Raw genomic sequence first — 18,099 nt, forward strand, 5'->3', positions numbered from 1 at the left:
AGGTATAGCAATATTTGTAATTTCAATAAAGTACCGAGTGAAGGACTTCAGTACACCTATAGATGCCCAGAGGGGCACCCTATTAAGCCTTGTATATATTTACAAAGTAACACCTAGAGATTGGCTAAAAGACGGAGGAAAAATGAGAGGAGAGTCGCATAGGCACACTTACAAGGTCATCGTAGAGGCTGCATGATAGAAGGTAGCAACAGTTACTCACAAGTCATGGCATGAGGAAGAGGCGTAAAAGGGGGAATGACCTAGCCTTTGGATTTATTCATAGAACAATTGCCTAAATGACAATGAAAGTATTAAAGTAGTCGAAAGATATAAGTTATGAAAATGATAAAAGCATCAGCCAACATTTGAGGACGAATGTTTCAAAGGGGGGAATGATGTTACGCCCCGCAATATTACGTCGATATTACGTCCTGCGGTATTTCATTATAATGATGTTACGCTTTGCAGTATTAAATTACGACGATGTTGCACCCTGTAGTATTGTACGTTGAATTTGTCGTAAGGTAATTGACATCAGTCCAAGGAAAAGATTATTTGGAGATTATAAGGTTTATGCTATTTCAAACAAGTGATGAGTAAATTTGTGAAGGTGAGAGGGGAAACAAGTTAAAGAAAATAAATTTTCGTCCAAGTTTGGCATTTTGGGGTAAAATACGGCCCGAGCTAAAATACCTGATATTTATGGACTAGTACCATATATGGTATCATATGACCATGGTAGTATAATATATAAAGTATTTTAAAAATAAATAGAATTTTAAGTAATTTGTGATAATTTTTAAATATTGCAGGTAGTTGGTTAATTACCGAGTAACGAGATATTACCCAGTTAACTAATAAGTGGGTAAAGATTACTAATCTTCACCCACTCTCCACGTGGCACAAGGCTACCAAATTAAGAAATGACTCATAACAATTTTAAATAGGTGTCTCAATCCTATCTCATTGTAGGAACTTGAAATATGATATATCATTAGGGAATCTGAAATAAGATAGAACCAAATTAATATCAAAATCATTCAAGGCTAGAAACAGAAGTTACAAAACCAAGAAACATGGAACAAGTTTTATGTTTAATCCATTCTTTAAGTTCAAGAATGTTTCCTTCCACACTTAAAAGGACCAGAACGTTTTCCTCTCAAAATCTAAGGAAACAAAAATATGCTATTTCGTTCAAAAACTTTAGGAACCAGAAAAAATAAATTTCGTCCATGATTCTTTAAGGAGCAGAGACAAATATTGTTCAATCAACGAGGGTTTTCCAATGAAATATCATATGGAGTTTTCCCTATTCCGGGTATGTTAAGGCTATCCCTTCTATTCTTTTGGCATGATCCATACGATATGAACGAAATGCACAAATTCCATAAATGACTCTATTCATAGAAGTATTAGAAATATCTATGTTCTTGAATTTCCATGTGTCATAATATATTATCTTCTGTTCATGGGTCTCAGAATAATACACAGTTGAAAAAGTTTATCTGGAAGAAATATTGGGATTATTACGTATTTTTCATGCATTTCACTCATTTATACATGTGCATTGACCCATGACTAGATGGCGTTATGTACGCGTATATTTGTAAATATATGTATATGGGATATGGAAAAAGGTTACAATGTTATATACGCACCACCACCTGATCAGCTGGTATATGTTGATGATGTTGCCCACAGTGGCTGAAATACATATATATATATAGGATATGGGAAACGTTATGGCATTATATACGCACCACTACCTGATCAACTGGTATACGTTGATGATTTTGCCCACAGTGGCCAAGATAATATGATTGGATGCCCTCAGAGGCTGATGATGTTATGAAACATGTACCTATGCACGACATGACATTCATATGCATATGCATGATACTATAATTATTTCATGATTTACAAAGTTATTCAGTATTACAGGTTGAGTCATGTACTCTATATTTCTTCCATGTCTCTTATGTATTTATTTATGCGCCTTACATACTCGGTACATTATTTGTACTGATGTCCCTTTTGCCTGGGGATGCTGCATTTCATGCCCGCAGGTCCCGATAGACAGGTCGAGAGCTCTCAAAGTAGGCTATCAGCTCAACGGAAGATATTGGTGCGCTTCATTTACTTCGGAGTTGCTCGTTTGGTTAGTATGATTTAGACGTGTATTGTTTGGTATGGCGGGACTCTGTCCCGGCCTTTATGACATTTATGTACTCTTAGAGGCTTTTAGACATATGTCGTGTACGTGAATGATTGCACGGCCTTGTCGGCCTATGTTTTGAGTTTATAAATGATCACGTTGACCTATTAGGCCTGTATGTCACGTGTATATGATGATGTAATAAGAAAGATACGTTACGTTGGTACTCGGTTGAGTAAGTTACTAGGTTCCCGTTGCGGCGCATCGATTTGGGTCGTGACACTCTTGGTATCCTTAATATATGCTAGGGATCTCTCGGTATCCCGAGAATCTCTTGGTATCCTCAATATACATGCTGGGGATCTCTCGGTATCCCGCACCTCAGCTCAAATCATGAAATACGTACATGGGATCTCCCGGGATGTCGTCCCGTAGTCCCAAAGTAAAACACACAGCAATAACACAAAAAATACTCAATTAAATACAATTTCGTACTAAAGTAAAGCAAGTAATTCTAACCTAACATGCTTTACATAATACAAATAAGGCAATTAAGACAATTAAACATACTTCTCTAAGCTGACAACATGCTTAAATTTCAAGTAGAATAAGCAGTAAAGGAAAACACAATTAAAGCTACTTTAGTGAAAAATAGGATTTTCAACAATTAGCACAAGTACGCACTTGTCACCACACGTACAAGGCATTTCAATTACCACAAATACCAAATCCTAAGGGGAATGTCCCCCACACAAGGTTAGGCAAGCCACTTACCTCGAACCAGCTCAAAATCAACCCGACCACGCTTTTGCCACGAGTACTCGACTCCAAATGACCCAAATCTATTCAATTCAATTGCATAATGTAAATAACACTTCAAGTAACTGATTATACAAATAAATTCTAAGATAATACGCGAAATTTGGTAAAATGACCAAAATGCCCCTCGGGCCCACATCTTGGAATCAGGTAAAATTTATATTTTCAGAATCCTCATACTCTCATGAGTTCATGCATGCAAAAATTATCCAAATCCAAGGTCAGATTCCCAATCAAAATTTGAATTCTAGGTCTAAGAACTTTCTTCCAACTTTTTCCCAAGTTTTCATCTCCAATCGGAAATTAAATGATAAAACTAACAATAGATTGATGGAGTATAACTAGAAAGGGTTAAAGAATTGTTACCGAATGATTTCCTCTTCAACCTCTTCCCAAAATTGCCCTCTCCCAAGCTCCAATTTGATTTTTCCAAGTTTTGAAACTAAACCCTCGAAATCCCTATTTTCTAACCAGTGAAACCGCATCTGCGGTCTTGGGACCGTACCTGCGGTCCCGCTTCTGCGGAGCCAAGGTCGCATCTGTGACTTCTTATTTAAATCGCCTTTCCGCTTCTGCGATACTCTTCCCGTACCTGCGGCCTCGCAGGTGCGACCACACACCCGCATCTGCGACTCCAGTCCTTCTTCCCCTTGGTCGAATCTGCGGCTCTCCTTTCGCTTCTGCGGGCTCGCACCTACGGTCCCCAAGCTGCAGGTGCGGTTATGACAGTAGACCCAGCAGCTTCAGCTGCAAGTTCCAACTCCAAACATCCCGTTAACCATCCGAAATCATCTCGAGGCCTCCGAGACATCAAGCAAAAGCACAAACAAGTCACATACCACCACCAAAACTCATACAAATCTTCCAAACACCTCAAAAAACATCGAATCAACCAATTAGCATCAGATTCAAGCCTAAGAACTTCAAAAACTCTCAAAATACGCTTTCGATCAAAAAGTCTATCAAACCTCGTCCGAATGACTTAAAATTTTGCACACACGTCACATTCAACCATATAGAGCTACTCCAACTTTTGGAATTCCATTATGGACCTCGGATCAAAATCTCACTATCAAACCGGAAACTTCAAAAATTTGACTTTCGGCGTTTCAAGCCTAAATTAGCTACGGACCTCAAACGCAATCCGAACACGCTCCTAAACCCGAAATCACCCAACGGAACCATCAAAATTCCATTCTGAGGCCGTCTTTACACTGTTCTAACTACGGTCAAATTTCCAAAACTTAAGCTTACATTTACGGACTTAGTGTCCCAAAACTCTTCGAAACTCCAAATAATTCCTCCCGAAAACTCACAACAGCAGAAACAAATACGGGGGAAGCAGTTAATAGGGGATCGGGGCATTAATTCTTAAGATGATCGGCCAGGTCATCACATCCTCCTACACTTAAACATTTGTTCGTCCTCGAACGAGCATAGAGATATACTTGAAGTAGTGAAAAGATGAGGGTAACAGCTGCGCATATCTTGCTCGGTCTCCCATGTCACCTCCTCGGCCGGCTGACCTCGCCACTAAACCTTCACTGATGTAATGTTCTTTGACCTCAGATTTCTAACCTGCCTATCCAACATAGCCACTGGCTCCTCAACATAGGATAGATCCTTGTCCAAATAGACTGAAATGAAATCTAACACGTGCGACGAATCACCATGATACCTCTAGAGCATCGAAACTTGAAATACCGGATGAACTCCTACCAAGCTGGGAGGTAGGGAAAGCTCATATGCAACCTCCCTAACACGCCTCAATATCTCAAAAGTGCCAAATAAACCTCGAACTCAGATTCCATTTCTTCCAAAATCTCATAACGCCCTTCATCGGCGAAACCCAAAGCAGAACCCGCTCTCCAACCAAATAGGAAACATCACGAACCTTCTGGTCCGCGTAGCTCTTCTGTCTGGACTGGGCTGTACGGAGTCTATCCTGAATCACCTTGACCTTCTCCAAAGCATCCTGAACCAAGTCTGTGCCCAATAATCTAGCCTCACCCGGCTCAAACCAATCCACCGAGGATCTACACCGCCTACCATATAAAGCTTCATACGATGCCATCTGGATGCTGGACTGATAGCTGTTGTTGTAGGCAAACTCTGCCAATGGCAAGAACTGATCCCAAGACCGTCCAAACTCAATCACACACGCACAGAGCATATCCTCAAGAATCTGAATAGTGCGCTCAAACTGTCTGTCCGTCTAAGGGTGAAATGCTGCTCAACTCCACCCGAGTACCCAACTCATGCTGAACGGCCCTCCAGAATTGTGATGTGAACTAAGTACCTCTATCTAAAATGATGGAAACTAGAATACCATGAAGACAAATAATCTCCCGGATATAAATCTCCGTCAACCGCTCCGAAGAGTAAGTAGTACACACAGGAATGAAGTGTGTGGACTTGGTCAACCAATCCACGATCACCCAAATGGCATCGAACTTCCTCAAAGTCCGTGGGAGCCCAACTACAAAATCCATGGTGATTCGCTCCCACTTCCACTCCGGAATCTCTATCTACTGAAGCAACCCACCCGGTCTCTGGTGCTCATACTTCACCTGCTGACAATTGAGGCACCGAGCTACAAACCCAACTGTATCTTTCTTCATCTACCACTACCAATAGTGCTGTCTCAAATCTTGATACATCTTTGCGGCACCCAGATGAATGGAATACCGCGAGCTATGGGCCTCCTCTAAAATCAACTCCCGAAGCCCATCAACATTGGGTACACAAATCCTACCCTGCATCCTCAATATCTTGTCATCACCAATAGTCACATCTCTGGCATCACCATACTGAACCTTATCCTTGAGGACAAGCAAATGAGGGTCATCAAACTGACGCTCCCTGATACGATCAAATAAGGAAGACCGAGAAACCACGCAAACTAGAACCCGAATGGGCTCCAAAAGATCCAATCTCACAAACTGGTTGGCTAAGGCCTGAACATCCATTGCTATTAGCCTCTCCAATGCTAGTAAATAAGCCAGACTCCCCAAACTCTTTGCCTGATGACTCAAAGCATTGGCCACCACATTGGCCTTGCCCGAGTGATACAAAATAGTGATATCATAGTCCTTCAGTAAATCTAACCACCTCCTCTGGTGCAAATTTAGATCCTTTTGCTTGAACAAGTGCTGCAAGCTCCGATGATTAGTATAAATCTCACAAGGAACCCCCTACAAATAATGACGCCAGATCTTCAGGTCGTGAACAATGGCAACTAACTCAAGGTCATGGACATGATAATTCTTCTCATGAACCTTCAAGTGTCTGGATGCGTAGGCAATCACCCTACCGTCTTGCATAAAAACCGCTCCAAGGCCAATCCTCGAGGCATCACAATAGACAGTATAAGATGCCGAACCTGTAGGCAATATCAAAGCTGGGGCTGTAGTCAAAGCTGTCTTGAGCTTCTGAAAGCTCACCTCACATTCTTCCGTCCACTGGAATGGAGCACCCTTCTCGGTCATCCTGGTCATGGGGGCTGCAATCGATGAAAACCCCTCCACAAAATGACGGTAGTAACCCGCCAAGCCAAGAAAACTACGGATCTCTATAGCTGAGGATGGTCTGGGCCAACGCTGCACTGCCTCTACTTTCTTCGGATCTACTTGAATACCCTCACTCAAGACCACGTGGCCTAAGAATGCCACGGAATTCAACCAAAACTCACATTTCGAGAACTTAGCATATAACTTCTTTTCCCTCAGAATTTGACAGTCCTCAGGTGCTGCCCGTGATCTTCCCGACTCCAGGAATACACCAGAATATCATCAATAAAAATAATGACAAATGAGTCAAGATATGGTCGAAACATACTGTCCATCAAATGCATAAAGGCTACTAGGGCATTGGTCAGCCCAAATGACATAACAAGGAACTCGTAATGACCATACCGAGTCCTGAAAGCAGTCTTCGGGATATCTGGCTCCCGAATTTTCAACAGATAGTACCCTGAATGCAAGTCAATCTTAGAAAACACTTGTGGACCCTGTAGCTAGTCAAATAAATCATCAATACGAGGCAACGAATAACGGTTTTTCACTGTAACTTTGTTCAATTGGCGATAATCAATGCACATACGCATAGAACCATCCTTCTTCTTCACAAACAAGATAGGAACACCCCACGGTGATACACTAGGTCGTATAAAACCCTTATCAAGCAATTCCTGTAACTGATCCTTCAACTCCTTCAACTCAGGAGGAGCCATACGATATGGAGGAATAGAAATAGGCTGAGTGCCCGGCAACAAATCAATGCAAAAAGTTATATCTCTATCGGGCGGCATGCCCGGAAGATCAGCTGGAAACACATCAGGAAAATCTCGTACTACTAGGACTGAATCAACTGAAGGGGTATCAATACTGACATCTCTCACATAAGCTAGATACGCGTCACACCCCTTCTCAACCATTCGCTGAGCCTTAAGGAAAGAAATAACTCTACTAGGAGTGTGATCTAAAGTACCCCTCCACTCAACACGCGGTACACCTAGCATAGTCAGCATCGCAGTTTTGGCGTGACAATCAAGAATAGCATGATAGGGCTACAACCAGTCCATGCCCAAGATAATATCAAAATCTACCATGTTGAGCAACAATAAATCGGCTCTGGTCTCAAAACCACTAAGAGCAACCAAACACGACCGGTAAATGCGGTCCACAACAAGAGAATCTCCCACAGGAGTAGAAACATAAATAGGGAAACTCAAAGAATCCTGAGGTACACCCAAATACGGAGCAAAATAAGAAGACACATAAGAGTAAGTGGAGCCTAGATCGAATAGAACCGATGAATCTCTGTGACAAACCACTATAATACCTGTAATGACAGAATCAGAGGCAACAACCTCGGTAAGGGCAGGAAGGGCATAGTATCGGTCCTGGCCTCCCCTCTAGGGTGACCTCTACCTCCCTGACCTCCACCTCTAGTTGGCTGAGCAGGTGGGGTAGCAACTGGAGCTGTAACCATAGCCTGAGAACTCTGCGAGGCGCGCTATGGCTGAGAAGTCTGTGGAGGCGAACTCCTCCCAAGTCGAGGGCAATACCTCACCACATGACGTGTGTCACCACACTTAAAACAAGCTCTGGGAGGACGTGGCGGCTGTGACTGGCTCGGTCCAGGTCTGTTGGACTGACCTCTGAAAGCACCTCGCGCAGGAGGCGCGCTTGATACCGGAGGTGCATAATAAGGCTCTCGAGGCCTAGGAGGAGCTGGAATACCACTGGCTGTTGGAAGAGCTGAATGAACAAGGCGAATCATATAACCCCTACCATGATGACCTGCAGCTTGGGCACGGGCTCCAGAATAATGGCCCGACTCTCGAGACCTCTTGGCCTCCCTCTCCTCTTCTCCCTAGAATGTATACCCTCAATCCTCCTAGCAATGCTCACCACCTACTAATAAGAAATATCTATCTCCAACTCACGAGCCATGCTAGACCTGATGCTAAGAATAAGCCCCTCAATAAACTGGCGAACCCTCTCGCGAATAGTAGAAACCAAAGCTGGTGCATGTCTAGCCAAACTAGTGTAATAGAAAGCATACTCTGAGACAGTCATAGCACCTTGGCGCAAATGCTCAAACTCTATGCGCCATGCATCCCTGAGGCTCTGAAGAACATACTCGCTCAGGAACAGATCTGAAAATTGAAACCAAATTAGTGAAGTAGCCTCATCCGGACTATCTAACTTATAGGTGCGCCACCACTCATAGGTGGCTCCTCGAAGCTAGAAAGTAGTGAAAGAAACCCCCCTCGATCCTAATATACCCATGGTACGGAGAATACGGTAACACTCATCTAGAAACACCAGAGCATCATCCGATGCTAGACCACTAAATACAGGAGGATTGTACTTCTTGAACCTTTCAAGCCTCAGCTGCTCATCCTCGGAAACCACTGCCCTATCCTCGGTCTGATCTCGGACTACAGGCTATACATGAATAATCTCAAGGACCTGCTCAACATACACTCGCTACTCAAGAGTGTGGGCGGCAGGAGTTTGTGCTCCTCCCCCAGCCTGAGATGTAGCTGCAGCAAGGGGAAGTAACCTTGCCTGAGCCAAAGTGGTGTACATACTCATGAACTGTGCCAAAGTCTCCTGAAGTGCTGGAATAGTAATAGCAGTAGGCGTATTAGGTGCCTGGACTCCGACTGGAACTACTGGTGGTACCTCGGTGGCAGATTGCGCAGGTGCTCTGGCTGCACCACGTGCTCATCCTCGGCCTCTACCCCTGCCCCGACGTCTGATAGCTGCAGTAGGGGGCGCGGGTGCTTGATCATCTCTAGTAGCACGTGTCCTCACCATCTGTGAGAGAATAGAAGACAAAAGTTTAGAATTGTAACATCAAATCTCGCACGACAAGGAAATCATATGAAGTGGAATTTTCCTAACAGTTATATAGCCTCTCGCAGATAAGTACAGTCTTTGTACCGATCCATGAGACTCTAATAAATAGGCTTGTGATTCATGGATCCTATGAACCTAGAGCTCTGATACCAACTTGTCACGACCTCGTTCGCCCTCCGTGAACCATCGTGATGACACCTAGTCTCTATGACTAGGTAAGCCTAACAATGCGAAAAATAAACCAATTTGCGGAAGAAATAATTAAAATCGGAATAGTGAAATAAAACAGTGTTTAAAAGTGCCGCTCAACATACACAATATCAAATTTCAAAAATTAAATACATTTCCCAAAACTCGGAATCTCATGATCACAAGCCTTTGAATGTCTACAAGTATCTAACTCCAGAATATCCAACAAAGAAACGAAAGTACAGAAGGGCTAATACACAAAGGAGAGTAGAAAGGGACTCTTTTGTCTACTGATGCGACAGATATACCTCGGAGTCTCTACGAAAGCACCTCGCCTCAAGTGTGATAAGACTGAGTGGAAGTACCTGGATCTGCACATGAAAAACATGCACAGAAAGGGCATGAGTACACCACAACGGTACTTAGTAAGTGCCAAGCCTAACCTCGGTCGGGTAGTGACGAGGAAGGTCAGGGCCCTACTGAGATTAAATGAAATATAAAGTGCGACAGTATAAGATAAAACAATATAGTTGAAAGATAACAATGAGAATTAATACAAGATAATAAGGATAACTACAACTGAAACAGAGGCAAAAACAATAACTAGGAATACCACTCTTCACAAAGATAATAACTGGGGATCCCTCAGTATCTCGAGGATCTCTTAGTACCCTCAATATATGCCAGGGAACTCTTGGTATCCTCATTATATGCTAGGGATCTCTTGGTATCCCGAGGATCTCTTGGTATCCTCAATATATGCTAGGGATCTCTCGGTATCTTGAGGATCTCTTGGTATCCTCAATATACGTGCTGGGGATCTCTCGATATCCCGCGCCTCAGCTCAAATCATGAAATACATACAGGGGATCTCCCGGGATGCCGTACCGTAGCCCCAAAGTAAAACACACAACAATAACACAAACAATACTCAATTAAACTCAATTTCGTACCAAAGTAAAACAAGTAATTCTAACCTAACATGCTTCACATAATACAAATAAGGCAATTAAGTCAATTAAACATGCTTCTCTAAGCTAACATTATGCTTAAATTTCAAGTAGAATAAGCAGTAAAGGAAAACACAATTAAAGCTACTTTAGTGAAAATAGGATTTTCAACAATTAGCACAAGTACACACTCATCACCTCACGTACAAGACATTTCAATTACCACAAATACCAAATCCTAAAGGGAATGTTCCCGACACAAGGTTAGGCAAACCACTTACTTCGAACCAGCTCAAAATCAACCCGAAACCACGCTTTTGCCACGAGTACTGATTCCAAATGGCCCAAATCTATTCAATTCAATTGCATAATGTAAATAACACTTCAAGTATCTGATTCTACAAATAAATTCTAAGCAAATATGTGAAATTAGGTAAAATAACCAAAATGCCCCTTAGTCCCACGTCTCGGAATCGGGTAAAATTTATATTTTCAAAATCCTCATACTCTCACAAGTTCATGCATACCAAAATTATCCAAATCCAAGGTCAAATATCTAATCAAAATTCGAATTCTAGGTCTAATAACTTTCTTCCATCTTTTCCCCAAGTTTTCATCTCCAATCCAAAATTAAATGATAAAACTAACACTAGATTGATGGAGTAAACTAGAAAGGGTTAAATAATTGTTACCCAATGATTTCCTCTTCAACTTCCTCCTAAAATCACCCTCTCCCGAGCTCCAATTTTATTTTTCCAAGTTTTTAAACTAAACACTCGAAATCCCTATTTTCTAACCAGTGAAATCGCATCTGCGGTCCCGCTTCTGCGGAGCCAAGGTCGCATTTGCGACTTCTCATTTAAATCGCCTTTCCGCTTTTGCGATACTCTTCCCGCACCTGCGGCCTTGCAGGTGCGGCCATACACCCGCATCTACGACTCCTGTCCTTCTTCCTCTTGGTCGCATCTGCGACTTTGCTTTCACTTCTGCGGTCCCAAAGCTTTCACTTCTGCGGCTTTCCTCTGAGGGCATCCCATCATATCATCTCGTCCAGTGTGGGTAAAATCATCAACGTATACCAGCTGTTCAGGTGGTGGTGCGTATATAATGCCATAACCTTTTTCCCATATCCCATATACATATAATATACATATATACGCGTATATAATGCCATAACATCATCATGCCTCTGAGTGCATCCCATCATATCATCTCGGCCAATGTGGACAAAATCATCATTGTATACCAGCTGATCAAGTGGTGGTACGTATATAACGCCATAACCTTTTTCCCATATCCTATATTGTGATGACCCAGCCAGTTGTCTCATGAGTTACCACTCTGTTTTCCCCATTTATACTTCTTATTGCTTTGTCTATCGGTTGTATATGTGATCGGGTTGGTTGGCTCGGGTTCAAAAAAGATTTGGTAAGGTTTGGGACACTTAGTCTCTATTGAGAAAGCTTAAGTTGGAAAAGTCAACCAGATGTTGACTTATGTGTTAGAGGGCTCGGATGTGAATTCCGATGGTTTGGATAGCTTTTGGAGGTGATTTAGGACTTAGGAGCGCGATCGGAATGTGTTTTGGAGGTTCTAAGTAGATTTAGGCTTGAATTGGCAAAATTGGAAATTTGGCGATTTCCGGTTGATTGGTGAGATTTTGATATGAGGTCGGAATAGAATTCTGAGAGTCACAGTAGTTCCGTTACGTCATTTGGGATGTGTGTGCAAAATATTAGGTCATTCAGTCGTGGTTTGGTTGGATTTTTGATCTGAAACGTAATTTTGAAGATTTTGGAAACTTAGGCTTGAATCCGATGTGTTTTGGTTGATTAGATGTTGTTTGAGGTGTTTTGAAGATTGGTATAAGTTTGAATAAGGTTATGGGATATGTTAGTATTTTTGGATGAGGTCCCGGGGGCCTCGGGGTGATTTCGGATGGTTGACGGAGAGTTTGGTGTTTGGTGAAGCTGCAGATTTTCTGTTTCTGTTGTTTCCGCACCTACGGATTGGGGACCGTAGGTGCGATGCCGCAGATGCAAAGAAGAAGGCCGCAGAAGCGGAAAGGGCCTGGGAAGGCTGGAGTCGCAGAAGCGGCTGAGAAGCTGCACCTGCGATGGCGCAGATGCGGGTAAGGTGTCACAGATGCAAAAGTTGTGGAGCTTAAGTGAAAATCGCAGAAGCGGTTCAAGGACCGCAAGTGCGGTACCGCAGAAGCGGGAATTTGGCCGCAGATGCGAAATCCCTGGGCCAAAAGTTATAAATTGCTTCCTTCGCAATTTTAGAGCTATTCCACCATTGCTAAGTCGGTTTTTGGAGCTTTTTGGGCGATTTGAAGAAGGATTTCAAGGGAACTTCATTGAGGTAAGGATTTTGGACCTAAAACTCGTTCCAATGGTATTATTTCATGGATTAGAGTTGTAATTAATGGAATTTAAGGGTTAAAAATTGGGGAAAACTAGGACTTGGTATTGGAGATCTAGACTTGAGGATTTGAGGGACCATTTGTGGTCGGATTTTGGTACTTTTGATATGTATGAACTCGTAGGGAGATAAGGAATCTATTTATGTGAATTTTATCGAATTCCGAGACATGGGCCAGGGGATCGGGTTTTGGTAATTTCAGGATTTATGTTGTAAATTGATTATTTCGCTTGGGCTTCGTTCCCTTAGCATATTTTAACGTCGTGATTTTGATTTTGGATAGATTCGACGCGAGTGGAGGCCGATTCGAGGGGCAAAGGCATCGCGAGTTAGAGTTTGGATAGGATTGAGGTGAGCAATGATTGTAAATATTGTCCTGAGGGTATGAAACCCCGGATTGCACATCGTTGTGCTATACTGAAGTGACGCACACGCTAGATGACGAGCGTGGGGTCGTGCACTGTTGGGGATTGTGACTTAGTCCATCCCGAGTGACTATTTTACCGCGTATTTGACTGAAAACTATTTGATCATCATGTTTTGGGCCGAATGCCATACTTGGGCCTCGTGCCAACTATTTGAACCCTTAGGAGATTTTTACTGATATTTTCTCACTGTTTTGACTTTATACTTGAACTCAGTCATGCCATATTCTACTATTTTCATAACTCAACCATATTTACTCTGCTTTAACACTTAAATGATATTTTGGGCTGAGCACCATATTTTACTGTTGCCCGAGTAGCTTGTGAGATTTTGACTAAGTAAGGCCGAGGGCCTATGTTATGAGGAAACACTAATTATGATTGTGAGGCCGAGGGCTTGAGATTTGTATGACACGAGGTGGCTTGTTGATATGAGGTAGAGAGCCTAGTGATGATGCCACGAGACGGCTTGATATTGCGCTTGGGTCGTAAGGGGCCCCTCCAGGAGTCTGCACAACCCCAGTGAGCGCGGGTACCCATTGTGATGTGAGATATAGCCTGAGGGGCTGGTATTGTTAAAAGATATTGCCCGAGGGGCGGATTTGTTGACATTGTACCCGAGGGGCGATCCTTTATGTGTTTATCTTTCCTATTTGCCTTTCATTTACTTGCTTAATTGTTAAAAAGGCATTTTTATGAAGTTTAAACTGAACTCAGTGACTTTACACCACTGTACTCCGTCCACTATTTCTACTGGCTTTTACTGCTTCCTTATAGCATGTTATGTGACTTACGTGATTTCGTATTTCTCAGTCTTTATTTATGATTATTACTTATTGAGTTGGAGTACTCACTTTACTCCCTACACCCCGTGTGCAGATTCAGGCACTACTGATCTTGCTTGCGAGGGTTGAGAGCTCTGGCAAATTTTGGAGTTCACGAGATAACTGTTCGGCGTCCGCAGCCCCGTGCTTCTCCCCCTTTATCTCATTTCCTTTCCCTTATTAGCGATTCTATAGTAGCTTTGTAGACTCTTCAGACTTGTATTAAATTGTTAGAAGCTCATGACTGGTAACATGCCGATATCGGACCATGTTGGGTCGTATTCCGCAAATTGTACTGTTCACTGCTTATTCTGAAATTTATCATGTTTAAGACTTAATGCTTATTATTTTAATTGCTTAAAATTGAAATGGGAATGTATCGTCTGGCCTTGTCTTCACGAAGGGCTCCATCACGATCGGGTGCGGGTTTGGGTCGTGACACACACACACACACACACACACATATATATATATATATACATATGTACGCGTATATAACGCCGTCTGAGTCTGCGAAATTTCACTTAAAGGAGGATTTCCGCTTCTATGACAGACTTTACGTACCTGCGGTCTCGCAGGTGCATTACCCTTCTCACACTTGCGGCTCCTGGAGCTGTAACAAATTTCCACTTTTGTGGTCCACTAGCCGCTTCTGCGGCCCGCACCTGCAGTCCCACACACGCAGGTGCAGTTATGACAGGTTCAGCAATGAAAAATCTCCCTAAGTCTAAATTCAACTTCCGTCAAGCACCCGAAACTCACCCGAGACCTCCGGGACCATAACCAAAAGTGCCAACCAATCCTAAAACATCATTCAAACTTGTTCCAACCTTCGGAACGCTCAAAACGACATCAAAACACCAATTTAACATCGGATTCAAGCCTAAGAACTTCAAAAACTCACAAATTACGCTTTCGATCAAAAAGTCTATCAAACTTCGTCCGAATGACGTGAAATTTTGCACACACGTCACATTCAACACTACGGAGCTACTCCAACTTCTGGAATTACATTCCGACCCTCAGATCAAAATCTCACTATCGAACCGGAAACTTCAAAATTTGACTTTCGCCTTTTCAAGATTAAATTAGCTATGGACATCCAATACACAATTCGAACACGCCCCTACGCCCGAAATCACCCAACGGAGCTAACAGAACCATTAGAATTGCATTCCGAGTTCGTCTTCACACAATTGCGACTACGACCAAATTTTCCAAAACTTAAGCTCTCATTTAGGGACTAAGTGTCCCAAAACTCTCCGAAACTCAAAACCGAACATCCCGGCAAATCAAAATAGTATCAATAAACACGGGGAAAGCAGTTAATAAGGGATCAGGGTGTAAATTCTTAAGACGACCGGACGGGTCATCACATCTTCGAATGAGTATAGAGATATACCTGAAGTAGTGAAAAGATGAGGGTAACAACTGTGCATATCCTGCTCGGTCTCCCAGGTCGCCTCCTCGACCGGCTGACCCTGCCACTGAACCTTCACTGATGCAATGTTCTTTGACCTCAACTTTCTAACCTGCCTGTCCAATATTGCTACTGGCTCGTCAACATAAGATAGATCCTTGTCCAACTACACTGAACTGAAATCCAACACGTGCAACGGATCACCGTGATACCTCAAGAGCATCAAAATATGAAATACCGGATGAACTCCTGCCAAGCTGGGAGGTAAGGCTAGCTCATAAGCAACCACCCCAACACGCCGCAATATCTCAAAAGGGCCAATAAACCTCGGACTCAACTTCTCTTTCTTTCCAAATCTCATAATGCCCTTCATAGGCGATACCCGAAGTAGAACCCGCTCCCCAACCATATAGGAAACATCACGAACCTTCTGGTTTGCGTAATTCTTCTGTCTGGACTGGGCTGTACGGATTCTATCCTAAATTACCTTAACCTCTCCAAAGCATCTTGAACCAATTCCGTGCCCAATAATCTAGCCTTACCCAGCTCAAACCAACCCACCGAGGGTCTACACCACCTACCATATAAAGCCTTATACGGCGCCATCTGAATGTTGGACTGATAGTTGTTGTTGTAGGAAAACTCCACCAATGGCAAGAACTGATCCCAAGACCCCCCAAACTCATTCATACACGCACAAAGCATATCCTCAAGAATCCGAATAGTGTGCTTGGACTGTCCGTCTGTCTGAGGGTGAAATACTGTGCTCAACTCGACCCGAGTACCCAACTCATGCTGAACTGCCCTCCAGAACCATGATGTGAACTCAGTACCTCTATCTGAAATGATGGAAACTGGAATACCATGCAGATGAACAATCTCCCCGATATAAATCTCCGCTAGACGCTCCAAAGTATAGGTAGTACACACAAGGATAAAGTGTGCGGACTTGGTTAGTTGATCCACGATCACCCAAATAGCATCGAGATTTATCAAAATCCGTGGAAGCCCAACTACAAAGTCCATGGTAATTCACTCGCACTTCCACTCCGAAATCTCTATATGCTCAAGCAACCCACCCGATCTCTGGTGTTCATACTTGACCTGCTGATAGTTGAGGCACCGAGCGACAAATCCAACTATATCTTTCTTTATCCGCCTCCACCAATAATGCTGCCTCATATCCTGATACATCTTCGCGGCACCCGGATGAATGGAATACCACGAACTATGGGCCTCCTCCAGAATCAACTCCTGACGCCCATCAACATTGGGTGCACAAATCCGACCCTGCATCTTCAATACCCCGTCATTACCAATAGTCACATCTCCGGCATCACCATGCTGAACCTTGTTCTTGGGGACAAGCAAATGAGGATCATCATATTGACACTCCCTGATACGATCAAATAAGGAAGACCGAGAAACCACGCAAGCTAGAACTCGACAAGGCTCTGAAAGATCCAATCTCACAAATTGGCTGGCTAAGGCCTCAACATCCATCGCCATAGGCCTCTCCGATGCGGGTCAATAAACCAAACTCCCCAAACTCTCTGTCCGACGACTCAAGGCATCAGCCACCATTTTGGCCTTTCCCAGGTGATATAAAATAGTGATATCATAGTCCTTCAGCAACTTTAACGACCTCCTCTGGCACAAGTTTAGATCCTTTTGCTTGAACATGTGCTGCAAGCTCTGATGATCAGTATAAATCTCATAAGGAACCCCGTACAAATAATGACGCCAGATCTTCAGGGCGCGAACAATGGCAGCTAACTCAAGGTCCTAGACCGGATAATTCTTCTCGTGAACCTTCAACTGTCTGGATGCGTAGGCAATCACCCTACCGTCCTGCATCAAAACCGCTCCAAGCCCAATCCTTGAGGCATCACAATAGACCTTATACGACCCCAAACCTGTAGGCAGTATCAAAATTAGGGATGTAGTCAAAGTTGTCTTAAGCTTCTGAAAGCTCGCCTCACACTCTTCTATCCACCAAAACGGAGCACCCTTCTAGGTCAGTCTGGTCATAGGGGCTGCAATCGATGAAAACCCCTTCACAAAACAACGGTAGTAACCCACCAAACCAATTAAACTACGGATCTCTGTAGTTGAGGATGGTATGGGGCCAACTCTGAATGACCTCTACTTTTTTCGGATCCACCTGAATACCCTCACTTGATACCACGTGGCCTAAGAATGCCATGAAATCCAACCAAAACTCACATTTCGAGAACTTACCATATAACTTCTTCTCTCTTAGAGTCTGAAGCACAGTCCTCAGGTGCTGTTCATGATCTTCCCAACTCTGGGAATGCACCAGAATATCATCAATAAAGATAAAGATGAATGAGTCAAGATACGTCCGGAACATACTGTGCATCAAATGCATAAAGGTTGCTGGGGCATTGGTCAACCCAAATGACATAACAAGGAACTCATAATGACTATACCGAGTCCTGAAAGCAGTCTTCAGGATATTTGGCTCCCGAATCTTCAACTGATGGTAACCTGAGCGCAAG

Source organism: Nicotiana tabacum, chromosome 5 (assembly GCF_000715075.1).
Source record: "Nicotiana tabacum cultivar K326 chromosome 5, ASM71507v2, whole genome shotgun sequence".
Classification (NCBI taxonomy): Eukaryota; Viridiplantae; Streptophyta; class Magnoliopsida; order Solanales; family Solanaceae; genus Nicotiana; species Nicotiana tabacum.